The 14,410-nt window shown below is 35.1% G+C and overlaps 1 protein-coding gene across 1 annotated transcript in view; it reads left to right on the plus strand.

Moving 5' to 3' along the window:
• Positions 1 to 2,596: 2,596 nt before the first annotated feature.
• Positions 2,597 to 14,410, plus strand: part of Rgs21 (regulator of G protein signaling 21) — a 47,788-nt gene continuing 35,974 nt past the window's right edge. Inside the window, exon 1 of the mRNA XM_036201744.1 lies at positions 2,597 to 2,912. The gene's annotated coding sequence lies outside the window, so the exon portion shown is untranslated. The remainder of the gene's footprint in view (positions 2,913 to 14,410) is intronic.

Below are 14,410 nucleotides of genomic sequence, written 5' to 3' on the forward strand. Positions count from 1 at the left end.
AATTCACCATCTCTGTTTCAAGGCTTTGCCTGTTCACATGGCAAGCATCAGGTTACTAAGATTTTTGCCCATTTTCTGTTACTTTCCTTCAATATGTGAAATAATCTCACTTTATAGCACACTGACGGTCTCCTTTTTCCAAGCATGTCACTTGTGTTTATTTTAATCTATATTTATGTCACTCTGCAGTTTATTTTTCACTAGTAAGTAAAGTCGTATCCTAAATTCTATTTGACTCTCATTTTCATCTTTTTTCTTTTAATTTTCCCTGATTTTTTATTTCCATTTATTTATTTATTCATTTATTTTACCTCCTGGTTGCAGTTGTCCCTTCCTCATAGTCTCTCCCCACCTCAAGCCCTCTGTTCCTAGTCCTCAATATCCTCCCCTACATTTCTGTGTAGAAAAGGGCAGGTCACCCACAGGCATCAACAAAACGTAGCATATCAAGTTGCAATAAGACTAAGCACCTCCAAATATGTCAAGACGGGGCAACATGACCCAGCATCAGCAGTGGGGTTCCAAAAGCCAGTAAAAGAATCTGGAGACACCCTGTTCCCACTGTTAGGAGTCCCACAAGAGGACCAAGCTACTACACACTGTAACATATATGCAGAGTGCCTAGGTCAGTCATCTTGATTTTGTATTTTAAAACATGCTTCTCCCAGTAGGGATAGGTAACATGTGAATGTATTTACCACATGCCAGTCTGTTTGGAAAATATGTAAATGGACTACTGAATTTACTCCTCACTACACACATAAGAGCTCCAGCCTTCTGCCTGTATATTAAAGAGAGAACATGAAGGTCTCCAAAGCAGAATAATTAGGCCAAGGACATACATACTGAGTGGTTGAACATTGCTTTGCGTTTAATTTCATCCATATTTGATACTCTGTTTTCTCTAAGAAATTTCTGTACATTAAAAGCTTAAAGAAAACAATGTAAGGTTTTGTTTTGGTTTGGGTTTTTTTTTTTTTTAACAGAATTCATCAATTATCTACAAAATTGTTGTACTACATCTGGGGACGAAATTCCAAGCTGAAAGTGGTTTGGGAATTTAGACTAAACTCTGGCTATTTAGAGAAAAGTATCACTATTCAAATGTGGTTCTTTGAGACGCAAAACTAAATCATGCTCTTTAATCTCACTCCAAACAATTAAAAATTTCCCTCATAACTGAGGACTATACCTAGAGTCTCACACTTCAGTAGTAAGGTGTTTGATCAATACTACCACTGAAAATACCCTACCACTGAAGTACATCCCTAGTCCTTTCCTTTTTTTTTTTTTTTTTTTTTTGAAATGGGAACTCACTAATTGCCCAGGCTGTCTTGAACTTGGTATCTTACTGATTCAGCCTCTCAAGGCCCTGGGATTACAAGCCAGAAGCACCAAGTCCTAAACATTAATTACTCACCAATACACATTTTTACGTGTGTGTGTGTGTGTGTGTGTGTGTGTGTGTGTGTGTGTGGAGAGATCACAGGTATACAGGTGTGTATAGGTTGGAGATCAGCATTAGGCATCTTCCTTAACCTCTCTCCACCGCAGATTTTGAGACCACATCTTTCACTGGACCTGGAACTCATTAATTTGGCTTGACTGGCTGGCGAGAAAGACCTAGTGATCTTTCTGTCTGCACTCCCTCAGCACTAGAGTATAGGAGTCCACCTTGGGGACCTCTGTACTTTTTGTGTGGTTGGTAGGGAGCCAAACTCTGGTCCTCATATTTGCCTATCAAATGCTTTGCCATCCAAGACATTTTACTAGCCCCTGGTTATGTACTTTTACTAAGAACACAAAACTGTTAGAACTTAAAAGAAACCTTAATCTAGATTTGCTTGATTACTACATTTTTATTACATCTATTGATTTGTTCATCCATATAGAGGCAAGAGGACAACTTGCTAAAGTCAGATCTCTTGTACCCAGGAATTAAAATGGAGGTTATCAGGTGTAGAAGCTAGTGTCTTTACCAACTGAGCCATCTCACCACTTTATCAGCTTGTTTGCTACTTTTTAACCCATGCCTTAAAGAATCCATACTGATTTGGTTTGGTTTATCCCCAGTTCTTCAGTAGAGCACTCATTAAAGATGATCACACTATAGTAGCTGGTATATTAATATTTAAAAAAATTCAAATGAGCTTAGTAACTACTATGATTCCATTTCATATTTCAAGTAGCTTCTATTACTCTAAATCTTTTTAAATACTTTGACAGTTTTCTCCAATGTCTTCTCTTGATAAAGATGTTCTTTATATAGTGAAAGCTTTTAAGTATTTTAAGTGTCCTCCAGATGCACTTGAATAAATGAAACTAAAGAATAAGGTATGCAGATGTAAAATGAAAGATGAATTCCCCATGCAAACATTTAGACCATATAAAGCCATGCAAATACAGCCTTCAGAAGGAAAAACGTTTGTCATTACATTTTTTTTTCAAATTGATCTCTGTCATCAGAGTACAATTGCAAAATAAAGATTTACATTTTTTTGACTGAAAAATAATTTACATATCACAGAGTAAGTGACTTCACAGTGTGAAGATTCCAGGACACATATTCAGACAGTAGCTCATTAAAAAAGAGACCAGAAGAGCTGGGGTAATGAGTGGATTTGATTTATTACAACCTGATAGAAACACCACCAAAATCCTTCAAACTAAAATGTAAATATCTTGAGCATGGAATGGATTCAGTGGTGTTCAGAAATTAAACTAAAGAATAATGTGGTTATTTGAAGATTGTTTAGAAAATAAATATGTATATTTGGTAGGGAGCATGTTAGTATAGAAAAGTTACTGATTTGGAAAGAAACCAATTGAAGAAGGAGGCATCCTCTTATCTTCCTCGAGACCTAGGACCACCTCAAGGGAACAAGAAGTGGATTCCAAGGCAGCACATTTGTGTGAGTATAAAACGATTTAAACTGTGTTAGAAAAATGAACTTACCTCAAAGAGGAAACTGATGACATTTAAAGATAAAAGTTCCAGACATTAGATCATACTCATCAAACCCAGCAAGATGAGAATCATAAAACGAAATACTTTTACTAGCTAATCATTTGGTAACAAATAATAGAATGTCCCAGATTGCCAGAACCCTGACACTCTGCCAAACACTTTGATTCAAATTTGAAAAGTAAAGTTGAATAGAAATGATACCAGACTTCACAGAAGGAAAGAAGAGACAAGATGCAGAATCGAAGAACCCAGAGAATAATAGAGCAAGGATAAAAGGAAAATAGCATCATTTTCCCTTTTTTTTAAGAAAAAAGGCATAAAGTCATAGAAAAAGTAATAAAAGACATAGGGAAATAATTACCAAACTCCAAAATAATAAGTTAATTTTTTCACATGTGAAAAGGGGGTTATAAATAGTATATAGTACACACAATGTGAAAACTTATATAGTTATTTTTTGCAATTTAATTGACTTAGGCCATGCAATCTCTAGTTTAAAAAAGTAGTCCATACATGTCTAATTCTGAACTTAATAAAGTTCTAATAATCAATAAATGCATTCCTGGCTCAAGATGAAATGGTTTTCATATCTGTGTCTCTACCTCATTAATTTTTACTTGTTCACAATTACATTGAGAAGTTTATATCATGTGCCAAATTTCTGACAGCTCTTTTGATCTCTTTCTAACATTTGTTATATTCTAAAATAATATGCTAATATATATACCACTTACAGTCTTTTTTAATAAATTAATAGAAAATATTAAATATTGCATTATCTTAAAAAGAAACCTAGTCAATAACCCTAGAAATATCAATTGTGCATTCAGATATGCTGAAGGGATACTACAATGGTCTATATGATTTGAAAATAAATCAAGCAGCCACTGAATTCACAGAGTAACAGTATTCATTACTTACGTTAATTGCTTCTGAGCAACTGGGAAAGGAGTAAAACGTAAACCTTGGTCTACTAAGGGACATCATAAGCTCTCACGCCATCAGCCCACTTCAGATTTCCTGAGGTGAGGCTATGGCTCTCCCAGAGCAACAGAGTCAGTCAAAACTTTCATGTGGAGAATGTCTTTTTGCCCCTTTGGCAGTGCCATGATATTGTCTCTCCTAAGACTTTTCTTCTAGCAGAAACACAGGGATAAATGTATGACTTAAACACTCCTAAGTCAAGTATAATTTAGTTCCTAATTCAGGTATTTTTCTATAGGTAATTTCTTTCAAAGGTCATTCCAGTGCCTTAACAGAAATGGATTCATCACTGTTCACACTCAAGAAAAAGATTGGGTATTAAAAAAGTAAGACTTGTTTATATAATATTGTTTTGAAAAAGTAACTCATTAAAGAACTATTAAGAGTTTTAAATAATTCTATTTCATCATCAACAAAAACTATCTGCTGACTATTACACTTTAGAGTAAACTAAGGCCAGAAGTAAACTTGTGAGCAGTCATGGAATCCATCTGTAACAAATAAACAAAAGGGAGGCAGAGTCAAACAACTTCTGGAGTGAAATAAACTTTTAAATATGACAACTCATTTCAACTTTATCAAAGTAGTTGTGTAACATTTTTTTGAAAAAAATCTACTTTTATATAAAATAAAATATAAAGTGCACATTTCTACTTTTTCTTCCTTTAGTTATCTTTTAAAAAAAGAAAATAAACATACAAAATTAATATTAGAGCAAGACTTCCCATAGAATTCTTGCTAAGGCTAGATATACAGTTACAGTTAGATTAACACCTGTGTAATGAAGCAGTCTTGCATATTCATTTAATTGTGTTCATGAAAATGAAAATTGTGATTTAGTAACAAAGAAAGGATCTGAGGCCAGCCAGTTTTTAACTAAACGCTTGACTCTGATTCTGGCACAGTTTTCACTCATGACCAGCCATATCCTTTTCTGATTTGTTAGTTAGGTGTCACAGGGCACTTAGCTGGGTAAATCAATGATTAGAAACAAAATTCAGCTACAGTGCAACATGAAGAGTTGACATTTCCTAACCGGTGTTTCTCTTGCCACTTCAGTTTTGATCAGAATTTTTATCCACTCTACATTCTGTGGATTAGTATGAGACTAACAGTATTTAGATTTATGTTTTAGTCACTGACTTATTCTTCTTAAACTGTAGACTAAGGTCAAAGTTGAAGCTGAAGCTAGTATAGTTGTTTCAGATCATATCACTTGCGATAGATAGATAGATAGATAGATAGATAGATAGATAGATAGATGATAGATAGATAGATAGAGATAGAGATATATAAAATAAGAAACATTTCCTGTGCTCACAGCTACCAAATCTGAGCTATACCATGTAGAAGAGTGATAGAATTGGTCAGCAAACCCCCATGCTTCTAATTGTTGTTGTATAGTTACAGTAAGATTATTCCACTGTCCATGCATTCTACAGAAGTGGTGATAAGGGGGACCTAAAGGGATCTGTTGACTTTAGTTGCTGGGATGTAAAATTGTATGGATAAACAAAATATAAGGAAGGCATACTAAGTAAAGTATATTATAAGACAAATACAGGAACATGGTTAAAGCATTGTCAAATGCACAAGTGTGGTTGAAATACATTAAGGAAACACAATGAAGTTTTCTACATGATGCTGCCTATTTAAATTAGTCTATGAGTGAATGAATAATAACAAAACACATTTCACAAAAATATGCATACACAATGCTCTGCAATAAAATTGTGTGATGGGAAGCTGAGATTCAGAGTACCTCATCTTGAAGCTCAGACAATAAAAATGTAAAGAGAATTTAGTGTGTAAGACAATGAGTTGTACATCTCCATGATTTCCGCATTAGAAAATATGTGTATTCTAACAGAGATACTGAAAGATAGGTTATAGACACTTTGGAACATGATTTATATGATGGAATATATTGTGCTTTTAATTTTCTGTATTTCTATTAGCATTTCCAGCATACAGTGAAAATAATAAATAACATGAGAGGAAAGAAGACAAGTTTAGAATTAGCTAACTGAATGAAAATACTCAAGATTTCTTTTTCAATGTAACTGACTTTGATCATTTGGATTTTTTGAGTCTAGAAAGCAAAAAAAAAAAACTAATTATAACACTTAAGAATTTTCAAAGATTTTAATCTCCATATCATTAATAAAGCCTCAATTAGCATATTTTCAAAGAATAGACTGTAATATTAACATGACTGCCTCTAATTCACCTAATAAAATATATTTTGAAATTGAATTCACATACTAATTAAGAAAGATCCTAATATTTAAATTCTAAAGCAAAAACTTCACATCTTTAAAATACATATTTTAATACTTATTAATAAAATCAAGTGTATATTCATGCTAAAATTACCTTATATTGTTACATTTAGAATTCTCTTCAGCCCCATTTTTTCCTCTAGTCACTTCTTTGGAAGATAAAAGAACAATATACCTTGATTTTCCAAGAGAAATAAACTCTTTGAAACTGTCCATCAACTAATAAAACCACCAATTTAATTACTTTTCCATTCCTGAGACTATAAAATGATCTAATTTATAACTGGTATTATGACAAGGACCTAATAAACTTATAATGACTTGACATTATGGCTGAATTTCCATTGGAAGTAGACAGAAGGTTTATGACTTGGGGAATTTCTAATCCCAAGGCACACTGATGAAATGCAACTCATGTAAAATCCTCCCAATCCTTGCTGTTTTCTAATTATAACTTCAGGTACTAAACTCACACACACACACACACACACACACAAACATTTAAAACAAATAACTGAGGGAGTTATTAGCACTTTATAAAAAAAATCAAGTGCTTATTGATTTTATGTCTTTTAAATTGCTTTTACATAAAATATTTGCATACTCATATATTATAAAAACATGATGATAAGTAAAAGACTTTTTAGTTGGATGTAGAGCAGAATAAATCAAACTTCTTTCTAATGAATCCTAAATAAACATGCTTTTGTATAATAACAAGAGCCCTGATCTGAAGATAATTAGCATTCAGAATGTAAATTTTTCATTTCTAATACTTAAGCAATTTTTTATTTCACATTATATCAAGGAGAGAGATGTGACTTTAAAAATAAAGCCAAAAGCATAAATACACATTCACAGATACTTCAGCAAATAAATCTTGTATATATCTCATATTTTAAAGGCATTCAATGCCATTTTCTCTTAAATGTACTTACTCATAACTACACAATTTGTTCCCAGGAAATTAAAAGTGGACTAGCTAATCCAATATCCTGACTGTGAGGGTCTGTAGGAGACTCTTCCAGGAAAACAGACAGCCACACAGATTTTTTCCCTCAGGGTGCTAGGGAGAAGATTTAGTCAGTAGCCCCTTCTGAAACTTGAAAAGACCTATGTAAACATAGATGCACCAAATTCAGACTGCTTAAGCTGATAATAAATTGTGTGGAATGAGAAACAAATCCCTATTGCAAGGCCTTAATCAAACCTAATTGCTCCAAAACTTTGAGTACCAAAGTCCATTCCCATACTAAAAGCTCATCCAAAGGCCACAGTGAGAATCCTTTAGGAATGAATTTGTAAAAGTCCACTCAAGCTCCAGCTATAGGCAATGGTGCATGTTTTATTGTTTCCAAATATTTTTGGAGATTGGAATCATAAATGTATTATTCTTGAATATAATGGAAATGCTTGCATTTTAATGCTCCTCACATTTGAAATCTCATAAGCCAAAGGTTTAAGAAATTCCTGGCTTTCCAGGATTCCTATAAGAACAAAATCTTCAACCCCAGAACCTCATTCTCAGAACATTCTCAAATTTTAACTCCCAACATCACCCTTGTTCTCTTTGCTCAACCTTCTAAAAGGGTATATTAAACTACATTTTCAATTCCTACAGTCAATTTTTTCCTACTTAAAGGAATAATGTATTTAAATGTTCTAAATTGAATATTGAGAACAGAAAAAGATATCATAAGCAAAGCAAATGAAATATGAATAATATTTGAAGGAGAGATAACAGTAATATTCTGGGAGTCCTTCTTAGCTCTGATAAACAGACTATGATAAAAGAATGTTAAGGCATGAACATGGATAGAAGGTCTGTGTACATTCACTACGAACTTTGCAATTTCCATGTACAATTGAAACACCTCAAACATATTTGGTTTAAAAAACTTCAGTGCTGTGTGTTCATCAGAGAGAACTCAACCTTTTAACACAAACAGTAGGGATAGAAATATTAGCTATAATAGTGTTGCAAAGTGAGAAATTTGTGTTGGAGAGAAAGAATCTCTGTGCCTTATGTCATAGACACAGCTGCCTCTCTCCGCCTTTGCATAAAGGTTGGCCATGAAGGAAATAGCATTACTTTGCATGGCATCTGGTCATGCAATGACATAAGCTCCGATTTGTTTTTCAGAAAACAGAAACTTTTGTTATTGGGTGTGGCCATCATTCAAGGGAAAGAAGGGTGAGAGCTGAGCAGTTATAGATTTTATATATATATCAGAGACTTAACTCCAGGGAAGCAAAAGACAAGGTGAAATAAGTCAGGAAATACAAAACCAAACAGAATGTGTTGAAAGGGAGTAAAGGGAAGCAAGTGACTCACAGATCTTCACTCAGAATATTGAGTAGATGGGAGAAAAAAAATGACTGAAAAGAACTGTATATAAAAATGTCATTCCTAGGGTCCCGTTTTCTAGGTAGCCTCCCTGGAGATGTGTAGCAGTCTAGTCATCTTTGTTTTACATCTAGTATCCTCCTATGAGTGAGTACATACCGTGTTTGTCCTTCTGAGTCTGGGTTACCTCACTTAGGATGATTTTTTCTAGATCCATCCATTTGCCTGCAAACCTCATGATGTCATTGTTTTTCTCTGTGGAGTAGTACTACATTGTGTATATGTACCATAGACACAGGGATCGCCCAATGACAGAGAAATGGATGAGATCTACATGAACAACCTGGACGACAGTGGGAGTCATGAAGGGCAAGGTTTGAGAGAAAGAAAGCTTAGGAGAGCAGGAGATCCCAGCTGGATCAAGAACAGAAAGGGAGAACAAGGAATAACAGACCATGATAAATGATGACCACATGAGAACAGGAATAGACAGAGTGCCCGAGAGGTCCCCAGAAATCCACAATGATACATCCTCTGTAGACTGCTGGCAATGGTCTAGAAAAAGCCTGATCTGACCTAGTCTGGTAATCAGATGGCCAAACACCCTAAAGGTCACGCTGGAACTCTCATCCAATAACTGATGGAAGTGGATGCAGAGATCCTCAGCCAGGCCCCAGGTGGAGCTCCAGGAGTCCAATATCAAGAAAGAGGAGGGACTGTAAGAGTGTGAATTGTTGAGACCAAGATTGGAGAGGCACAGGGACAAATAGCCAAATGAATGGAAGCACATGAATGATGAACCAAAGGCTGTGGAGCCCCCAGCCTGATCAGGTCCTCTGGATAAGTGAGACAATTGAATAGCTTGAACTGTTTGGGAGGCATCCAGGCTGTGGGACCGGGACCTGTTCTTAGTGCATGAGCTGGCTGTTTGGAACCTTGGGCTTACACAGGGACACTTTGCTCAGCCTGGAAGGAGGGGACTGGACCTGCCTGTACTGAATCCACCAGGTTTAAATGAATCCCCAGGGGAGTCTTGGCCCTGGAAGAGATGGGAATGGAGGGGAGAGGATGGGAGGAAGGTGGGAGCAGGGGCGGGAGGAGGGAGGACAGGGGAACCCATGGCTGATATGTAAAATTAAAACACAAATATAATAATAATAATAAAATAAAGATGTCATAGTCAAAGGACACATAACTCACACAGACAAAAAATGCCATTATGGAAGTCAACTCTGTGGACAATGAACACATGCAAATTTAAATGGAGCAGCTAATTAAATAGATGACATGTCTGATGAGCAAATAGAAGAGTAGAGTTGGTGGAAATTTCAAGTAATGCTACAAAGGGAATTGATCAAGAGGAGTGTTGGAGAAATACATGAAGACAGAATAACCAGCACTCAAGATTACAGGCAAACAGTAAAATTGCTTACGTACTGAGAGAACCCACAATGAAAACATACATTCAAAGGGGAAATCAATGAAGGTGTGGATCATAAAAATGCATAACCAAGGGGTTACTTACAATGATATTCATTAGAAGAATGTATTGCAAAAATGGGATCCTATAGACAAAGTATAAGTTTTAAGTAATCCAAAAAGGGCCATCAATTGGAGAGTGAATGTGGGATATTAGAGAGGTTGGAGGAAGGATGAGGAAATGGGAAAGTGGTCAGTGTGCTTATGTTTTACTTCATCATTCATCCCCATTAAAACTGTAATTGATAAAACAAATACACAGTTAAATACAATAGAAACATTACCCAGGTTAGCTATAAACTGTTCATATGGACATGAGTGTGGGGGCTGAAGGTATGATGGCACAGTGTGTTTCAGTGAAAGCAGGAGAACTAGAGTTCATATCCCCATCACTCACATAAAAAGCCAGGCAGGGCTGTGCAAGCCTGTGGCCAGGCATTGGATGGCAGAGACAGATAGATTTGAGAGCTCGCTGACTAGCCAGACTAGCTAAAAGAGTTCATTCTAGACCTTTCCTCAACAGAATAAGGAGTAGAGCCACTGGAAAAGAGAGCCACTTTCCTCACTGGCTTCTGCGTGTGCTCACGATCGTGCACGTGAGCATGCACATACCTGCATGCAGTGCACACAGTTACACATATACCACACACACTCCACACCAAAGGAAAAAAAAATCAACATAGTTTTGTTTAAAATTAGATGTCAATGAGTCTTGTCATGAGCATTATTTGTAGTTCCATTTTGGATAAAATTGAATTGGTCAAATAGTGGAATCGTGACAACGTCTACAAAATTCTAACAAGATTTTTTTTATTACATGTGTTTTTATTTGGGTTTTATCATTTCTCTACATTTGAGTGCAATTTCTTCCTTCCTGAGAATTGTCTGTGAAGGAGATTTATTTCATAAAAGCATAGGCACCACCTGCTGCATTTAACCGAGATTTTCTGTTACACTAGTTATGGAATTGAACTCAGAGTCAAGAACAAGATTCTGGTTCCCTGAAGAATAGTATTTCACCTCAATGTGAATTTCTCTCAGAGAAGTGGAAATCATGCCTACATTTCACTTGCAAATCTACTCATAACAAAATAGAAATATTCACAGAGCAATATATTATGTGTGTGTACATACATGTATACACATATATTGGCAAGTTTTTATATTTAAAAATCCATATCCATAAAAATTTATAATGGCTTATGTGTTTTTACATACTTCTAATTTTTTCTAACTTTAATAATTAAAATAAGTTAAATTGTAACTTGTTAAAGGCAAGCACACACAATCTATCACTTGCCAACAGATATTTTCATTGCTTAGATAATCATTCAGAAGTTGGATGGAAATAATAAAAAACTGAAATGTCTAAGAGTAGATAGGGAAAGTAAGCCTTCTTCAGCTGTAGAAAACTATTTAATGACAATAAGGAAACCTTAGCTTCTTTGCATTTTTGTCCTATTTTGAGGCAATGTCTCACTGTGTAGATTTGGCTGAACTAGCTCTCCCTAGGTAGACCAGGTTGACCCACAGTTCACAGAAATCTGCCTGTCTCCTCTGAGATTTAACTCCTTTCTGCCTTTAATTCATACTGATGTGAGAATGAACATTTTATCGAATAAATATCTTGCCATTTAAATTTTAAATAGTCTGTTTTGCTATGACTAATTAGGCACACAGATTCTAAAGAAAGAACTTGACTCTCTTAAAGTTATTATGTAAAAAGGAGTGATGTTCTATATGAAAGATCATTATAATATTGATATATTACAGAGATAAACTGTGACCATTCCATGACTAATAATTAATGCCCCGAACTGTGGATCTTGCAATCACTGCACTTGAAAACCAAGACAATGGAATGGTTATTGACTTTATTGATTCACAACTCAGGGTAGTCTTTGTGTTACTGGAATGTGAAATTGCTAGGCATGGTATTAAAGTAATGATATGTCTTCTAATATTATGTCAGTTGAAGGAATGAAGTTTTTGAAAATATTTTAATAGTTATGAGAAAAAAAGGATGGACTATTCTGTTTTACTGAACACAACAAGAAAGGACAATTTCAAAACAGATTCTCCATATGACTGCAATGTTTATCTTCTAATTTTAAATGCATAGCATCTAGCTTTATAACCTGAGTGAAACATTTTCATACCTAAAAGAAGTACAGGTAATGCATTTACCTCCAAGTTATTTTATGGCATGTAAGTGATAGTAACAAGTAATTCACAAATCAAAATTAGTATTTTCATGTGCAAGATACACTAATGTACTTTCCACTTAAATATGTTCCTCCTAAGAGTCTTATTTATGTTGCTGAGACAGGGTCACTCTGGGTAGTTACGCTGGCCTGCTGTGATCCTGTTGCATTGCTTCCCAAGTGTTTGGATTGCACACATCTGGAGTCCTTAAGCTTTAGAAGTAGCATCTTGACATATATCCCCATCACATAAGTCAAGAGGGACATGAGCTGTACAAGCCACTTACTCAGAGCAAGTGGATAATGTCAATAAATTAGTGCATATATCTACATATTTTAAACATGATGTAGAAGTCAAAAGAGTCTTTCAAACAAGTCCTGGCCTACTCACGAATTCCTTAGTTGCCTGTGGTTTTTTGTGTAAGGTTGAGGCCATGCAGGCTTTTCTCCACATCTTTTGTAACGTCTATTGGTGTCATGCTTGGTCAGATCATGTTTAGGCAGTCATGTTAATGAGATTTTTGTGGTTGCAACTTTGATGTTAATAGAAGATAAAAATCTCACAGCAAACTCCCTGATCTTCTGGTTCTTAAAAATCTTTCTGCTCGCTCTTCCTTCTCCAGGAAAGAGCACACTGAATGGTTATCTACCAAATGGTCAGCCCTGAATACATACAAAGGAGTAACATTATAAAGATTGAGCAGGCTATATTTAGAAATATATTTGTATAGACATATATGTGCTTAACAGCAATTAAAGAAAAATAAGGAGGGCCATACATTTAAAAAAGAGAAAGGAGGAGAGTACAGGGTAGAGGAATGAAAGAGAAGGGAGAAATGATGTAATTTTAGTATAGTCTCAGAAAGAAAAGAAAACAAAGTCCAGCTTGCTCCAGTTCTAGCAACCATTCATCCTGCTTCACGTTATGCTTGGAGGTGGGAGGAGACAATATTTTGTCTTCTGACAATTATCAAAATTGTGTGATGATATATTCAAAGCAATAATCAACAATTTCTTCAAAAATAACAAGAGAATTTAATTACCCATAACCCATTTCAGTGTACATCAAACAATGTTATATTTTGGTGTCTAATACTAATTGTCAACTTGCTTGAGAAGCTGTAAAGAGTTGCCCTTATATTTTTAAGTCTTGATGAGTACTTGAGACAGGAGTTAACTGGCAAAGTGAAAGAGCATGGACCAATGAAGAAGGTACAGCATGAAATGAACAAAACTTAGGAAAATGACACAGAATTTCTGTAAAAATCAGCACCAATAGCAAAACAGCCTGTGCAACAAAGTGTCTTCTACAATTTCTACAATGCCACAGATTATACAAATTCAAGAAAGCATGAAAGTGTAAGGACAAAAATGCCAAGTCTAAAACATAATGTATGAAATGAAAAATCACTACATTTTACAAAGGAAACAGAAAGCATTCTTATAAAGGCTTGCCATCTGGAAGGCAAAGGTCTATTAAATAATTAACTGAGCATTTGGTAAATATAGAAAGTCTGTTATACCCAATCATAAGCATAAAAAGATTAGAGAAAAATGCTCTAAGAGCAAAAATCTTAGGGCTCTGCATTCAGCATCTGCAGCAATTAATTAAGGGTGCTTACTATTTTTAATTCATATTCCCACTTTACCAATAAGGTTGTCTTTAATTCAAAGAGTAAATTCCAAGCAATTTGCATTGTAATTATGCCCCATATGAAAAATGTATATAACATGCTCATTTTTTATTTTTTATTTTTATTATATTTGTGTTTTAATTTTACACATCAGCCATGGGTTGCCCTGTCCTCCCCCTCCCACCCCCCCCCCCATCTTTCCCCCATCCCCTCCCCTCCATTCCCATTTCCTCCAGGGCCAAGACTCCCCTGGAGATTCATTTAAACCTGATGGATTCAGTACAGGCAGGTCCAGTCCCTCAATTTTAAAAAGAAAAGCATATTTAGTGTTATAGTCTTATTGATAATCATATTAATTTCATTTGTAAGATATATATACTCTATTTTTAAGACTGAAGTTATAAGAATTAGAGGTATAAAATTTGGAGGCAAAAGTTAAGTAAAGATAACTTCCATTTACATGAAATAAGCTGATTATATTATTGTATTTTATGTGCTTTGTGGTTGCATGA

The sequence above is a fragment of the Onychomys torridus genome, chromosome 11 (assembly GCF_903995425.1).
Source record: "Onychomys torridus chromosome 11, mOncTor1.1, whole genome shotgun sequence".
Taxonomy (NCBI): Eukaryota; Metazoa; Chordata; class Mammalia; order Rodentia; family Cricetidae; genus Onychomys; species Onychomys torridus.